Here is a 6,028-nt window from a genome sequence, read left to right as displayed (position 1 = left end):
GAAAAGATTTAAAGGAACAGAATTTTAATTCTGTTTAGTTACTAATACTCCTGTAAATAATATTGTAATTCAGTTTGGACAGATTTCACCATATAAGCTAGTATTTATATAATCTAAGACATATTATATTTAAGCAATTTACAACTATCACTATCACCTGTCAATCTATAATTAAAATAGAAAATTATTATTGTTAGGGATGATCTAGCATGGGGAGGATGTCCGTGGTAGGAGGTTGACACCGTGAGTTACTGTACTGGATGACACTGACCCTTTTCCTGCCTCTAAGTGCTGGCAATTTTATTTCAGTCCCTTTTTAATTGGGAAAATGCTTTATGACTTTTACTTTCAGAAGCATGTTTGGTCAGCATTTTGGTTAATGCTATTATATGAAGTGAACCAGAAAGAGAATCTTTGAAATAAATCAAATCTCTTCTTTTTAAGCTATTTGCACATTTAGATAACCTATCTGTCATTACACTAACTCCTGAGGAAATCAAATAAGACAGCCACTCAATTTGCTCTTTAATTTACTCAGCAAGACACTCAGGAAAGGGCTAAAGGGGATTATTGGGTCTGGAGGGAACAAGAAATCAAAGTTTACAGGAAGCAGCATGATTCCACTTAGGAAAGCTGCGCTTGTTGTTTCAAGACTGCATAACAGAACTGAATCCTGGTGCAAGTGTAGAAGAGATGCAAGAGTCTATTGGCCTAGGAGTAGTTTTTGCAGTACCCAACTATCAATTGGACTGTTTTCTTTTCATCTTTTGGTAGGTCAATGAATACGAGAGAATGTAGCATGAGGTAAAAAGATAAACAACCTATGTAATTTTGATAGGAAGCAAGGTGAGTGAGACAATTTATTAGTTAGAAATTATTTAAGAGTTAAATTGAGTATACATTTCTACAAAATAAAAAAGCATGTTTGGGAGACGTATCATTTAAACCTTGTTGTCTTGTTGCTGTTGGTAGTGGTCATGACTCTCTGATCCAAACCCTGCTTTTCTACTCCATTCGACGCTGGAATTGGATCGATTCCAATAAAAGAGTGATAAGGGCAGAGACCAAGTGATTAAAGGGGAAGGTACACAGCTAAATAGTCCTAATTCAGACTTTGGAGAAGGAATGTCTTCCTGTAATTTATTGGACTTGCCGTTCCACGCATGAGATGCCTCCAATAGATGGTAAACTCTCGAGGGCTACCTTTTGGTAAACTTTCCCTTTCCCTAATCATTCCCAATACCCTTTCCACCTCACAAGCCACAGCTGGCAATATTATGAGCTATGAGGGAAAGCAATCTCACTGATTTTTAAATGATCATATGACTCAGGGCTTTGAGCCAGTGCTCCCCAAGAATTCCGAACCTTCTACCTTATAAATAGTCGTGCTCTCTTGCAGCAGAGGTTTTGATAAAATCCTTAAAGGCAGAAAAATCTTCATTGACTCAATATGCATTTATTGAGCACCTAGTAGGAGTTTGCAATTATGAGGAATATAAATGTCATCTCTATTGTGTGGGACCACCCAGAGGTGACTGGGTCATGATTGTGCAAGGCATTCAGCACTTGTTGCACTCAAGTGGCAATGTTCCAGCCTGTCCTTACCAAATAATTTAGCACAATATCACTAGTGTCTTAAAAACTAAATGCTACATAACCTGCCAAGCATATGTTAACATAGCTGTTAACAACTGCCAACTAACCTCAGTTCTCATCCCGATGCTTGTTTAGGTTTGAAAACTTGTATGGGACTTACATTTGAGCACCTAACTCCCCCAATTAAGTTCCTGGAGACACCCCACCTGAAAACTAGCCTTTTGATGAACGGCTCTCAGGCTTACTTGCTCTGTTGTCTGGAAAGCCTGCTATGGTGTTGTGTACTCTTACTCTTAGTTCTGTTTCTTTACAACTTCTCAGCCACTTCTCTTCTATCATCGCTCTCTGTCTCTTGGATTGAGGAGGGTCAGGGTTCAGGAATCTCAGTGTCCAAAAGATACACTCCACTTCTGGATCTTTTTATTGCTGATGATAGTGATATTATCCCATAGCTGAGATGGCTCATTGTACAGCCAGCAATGGTAAAATTGACCAAACCCATAGTATAGTTCTAAGTTTGTACAATCACAATTAACCCTGTTAACAACCACTCAGAAAACAAGGCTCAATCATATAACTCTATCAACATCTTCCTCCAGCCTCCTTTTGCCAAGATCCATCATGCTGTTGTGAGGTGCCATCAAGTTGGTTCTGACCCATAGCAACCTTATGCACAACAGAACAAAACACTGCAGGTCCTGCACCATCCGCACAACTGTTCTTAGGCTTGATCCCATTGCTGCAGCCATGCATCCAATCCATTTCCTCCAGAGTCTTCTTTCCTATCATGCAAAGAGTAAAAACACCCAATCTACATTGTTCCGCCCACTCATTTATTGGGGCTTACAAAAACTATAGCTGGAAGAGCCATATTAATTCACAGCTCTGCAGATATTTAAGATGTTGGCCAATTATTTTCTCCTTGGGAGACTGTTTTTGAATAGGTTCCCTTTTACTAAATTTTATACAAATTGTCTCAGGTATTAGTACAAGTTTCACAATGACCAGTGTTCTCACTATTTCCATTCTGCTTGTTATATTTCCAGCGACCCAGCTTCTCTTCCCTTCTTTGTCTTCTCATATTCTCTTTTGGAGCGATGTGGATAATTATTTAATAGACCTATTGTTCATGGATGATAATGTTTATTTAATTTTATTTTTGTCTAGGAAAGTATTTATTTTGAATTACTTTAAAAATAACCTTAATTGCAATTTTGATTGCAATACAAAAATATATAACATAACAATTGCCATTTCAGCAGATTTTAAACCTGCAACGCAGTGGCACAGGTTCTGCTCATCATGTTGTGCAACCATCTTATCCTCTGCTAAAGTTTTAAAGCCCTGAACTAGGGTGACATGAGAACTCATCTTGAATGATGAAAACATGACTGTAATATGCAGACTATTTTTGGTCGGTCAATAAAACCACCAGGTATATATTGGATTAATTTTTTTTTGCCAGAGTGTATGATAGAGAAATAATGTTTAAATCCATCCATTAATCAAATCACCCCTTTTGACACTGTCAATCTAGAAGGAAGTAGATGTATAGGGAGTAGGCAGAGCAAGGTCATTTGGTCTTTATCTTCAAAAAAGAGGTGGTCCTTGTAATGTTTCACTGGGAAAAAGTTCCATTGACATTAGTATAGGTTGTATGCTATTTTGGAAAAGATGGCAACACGTTAACTGGTTCGTTCTCTCTCTCTCTCTCTTTCCAGTATTCTCTTTAAGACAAAAAGCCCTATAGCTGTAGATGTTTCTGATACCAGGAAACCACTAAACATGAGCATCTGACTAGGAATCAGGATGACTTTGCTGTTGGTGGTTGGCAGGTGGTGATTATAACTTATATTCCAGTGATTCAAGCAGAGATATTCTTGATAATATTGGATGTACTGTGAGTAGATCTCTTTCCCCAAGGATAAGATGGAGAAAGACTTTGGAGAATGACCTCACTGAAGTGATTAGTTAGCTTTCTCCAGATCTTAATGATTTTCCCCAGTATTTCCTCAATTCCTCAATGCCCTGACCACATCCGGTAAGCCATGGTCTCCCGGTTGCCTTTGCTTTTCCCTTAAAGTTCTGCAAGTCATTCTTTAATTTTGGATACAAACTGAAAGCTGTGCTTGCTTTTATTTACTCATGCAATATAAGACGTTATCTCATTGTTACACAGCGATTCATGAAGATATTCAAACAGCCAAAGCTTTTTCCTCCCTTTCTCTGCGCTTTTGCCGGAGAGCAGCAGGTTGCACTAGCTGGGCTTCAGTGATAGTCTTCAGCAATAGATGCCTAACTTCCTTCAAAATAGCAGTCTCCAGCATGGCTGTTGATGGTTCCACAGTTAGGGACCGGATCCTCTGCAGGCAACACTCTTGAGGAACTGAGATCCATGGTTGATGAAACCAGGTAATAATTGTAGTCTGGGGAGTATTGAAGGTTGCTAGCTGAATAGTACCTCAGTACCTTAAAAGCATCTTCAAATGCTTTTCCAAGTTTGTTTTGGTCAATATAAGCTATAAATGGAATGATTATATCTTTTAGAATACTGTCTAGCACCTATAGGCACCAGGTAGAAGGAACTTTGCCTTTCTCTGAATCATACATCAATATCTCTTTCAGCTCATTATGTGACAAACCACTATTTTTGAAGATATGCACACACACAGGCGTATATATATATATATATATATATATATATATATATATATATATATATATACATACAATTTAGGTTGCCATCATTTAGGTTGCCAAGGGTTATGGCTTAATTGGATCCACAATCAATGCTCATCCAAACAGCAATGAAAAGATCAATGACACATTGCATTGGGTAAATCTGCTACAAAGGGCCACTTTAAAGTGTTGAAAATGCAAGGATGTTACTTTGAGGATTGAAGTGCTTCTGACACAGTTATGGTATTTTCAATGACCTCATATGCCTGGGAAAGTCAGACATTGAATAAGGAAAACTGAAGCAGAATCAATGCATTTAAAATGTGGTTCTTGTGAAGAGCATTGAAAGTACCAGAGACTGCCAAGGGACACACCAATCTTTGTGACCAGAGTGCTCCTTAGGAGCTGATACCAAGGGCTCAAGTAGAAGGCAAATGCTTTGTGAATGATGAGAGCAACACATGTACAAATGTGATTGCCACAATGTATTTATGTATGCATTGTGATAAGAGTTGTATGAGACCGGTCCCTGGAGAAGGATATTATCCTTGAGTGGAAGGGCAGCAAAACGGAGGACGGGCTGCCATGGCAAGGGATTGACATAGTAGCTGCAACATCGGGCTCAAATAAAAGGACAACTGTGCGAATATCGCAGGACCGGGCAGTGTTTCCTTCTGTCGTACATGACATGCCCATGAATGTGAAGCGACTCAGTAGAACGTGACAAACAACCGTACACATTGATATCAAAACCCGTCAAGGGACTGAACAGATAAAAACTCCTCTGTGGCTCTGGCTCTTGGACGCGTGTGACATACATGGAAACTGAAACTAAGTAAAGTCAACAGGGGGAGGATCCAGGAAAGCTTTTATTCATTCCCCTTGAAATGACAATTGAGAACTTCAACACCTGGAAAAACAAAGCGAATGACTTAAGTAGAGTCAAGAAATGTATAGCCCAGAACGCCAGGTCTTGGGAGGACAGTTCAGGCCTGGCCGTGCTGTTTCCCATTGTACACACTGGGCCACGTGGTGTGGAACTGACTAGGGGCACCCAACAACAGCAACTACAACACTACAACGTGTGTCAGGGCAGAATCCTCTCATCATGCTGTCTTAGAGCTTAAATTCTGGGCATCCCAATTGCAGAAGGCTGTGGATGACAGCGAAAACCCAAATTTATCTGCAGAGAACTCCAAGTGGATTACATCTCCCTTGAATTCCTTCTGTGACTTATGTATTGATATAAATAATCTAGCTTCCAAGTAGAGTGCATTTGAAAGTGGATGACCTCTATATATTCTCCGGCTAGTCCAGGGAAAGGCAGTTTCTCTTAGGGGCTTACCTGGGTGTCCTCGATGGACATCGCCCGACTGTGGGCAGTGCTGGGGTTTGCATAGTCTTGAGTCATACACCCTATTGGTCATGCCCCAACTACCTTCATTGGAAAGCCCTGGACCAGTTTTGTAAGCTCTCCATCTTGCATAATGGATGTGCCCACTCATGTTCCTATTCTCGCTTATATAGTTCCACCTGTAAATGTGATGTGTTGATCTGTCGCCAATCGTGAATTTGTGGCAATGTTCTTTGTGCTTCATGCCTTATTTAAGCAACTGCGTGACTATGAATCTTTGGACACCATTTTTGCTTCATGCTAACGGTCTCCCCCATCTAATTGATGTATCTTTTGTCCTTGTCTTTTTCCTGTGCTTGTCCTATTTAAGATGTAATACATGCTCTCCTTAAATTATCT

General features: G+C 39.7%; 1 pseudogene; it reads right to left on the bottom strand.

The window, feature by feature from the left end:
- Positions 1–3,393: 3,393 nt before the first annotated feature.
- LOC142446135 (transcription factor Spi-C pseudogene) lies at positions 3,394–5,702 on the bottom strand (annotated as a pseudogene).
- Positions 5,703–6,028: the final 326 nt, after the last annotated feature.

This window comes from Tenrec ecaudatus, chromosome 4 (assembly GCF_050624435.1).
Source record: "Tenrec ecaudatus isolate mTenEca1 chromosome 4, mTenEca1.hap1, whole genome shotgun sequence".
NCBI lineage: Eukaryota > Metazoa > Chordata > Mammalia > Afrosoricida > Tenrecidae > Tenrec > Tenrec ecaudatus.
Note: the sequence above shows the minus strand (reverse complement) of the source record. Positions and strands in the feature narration are given on the sequence as shown.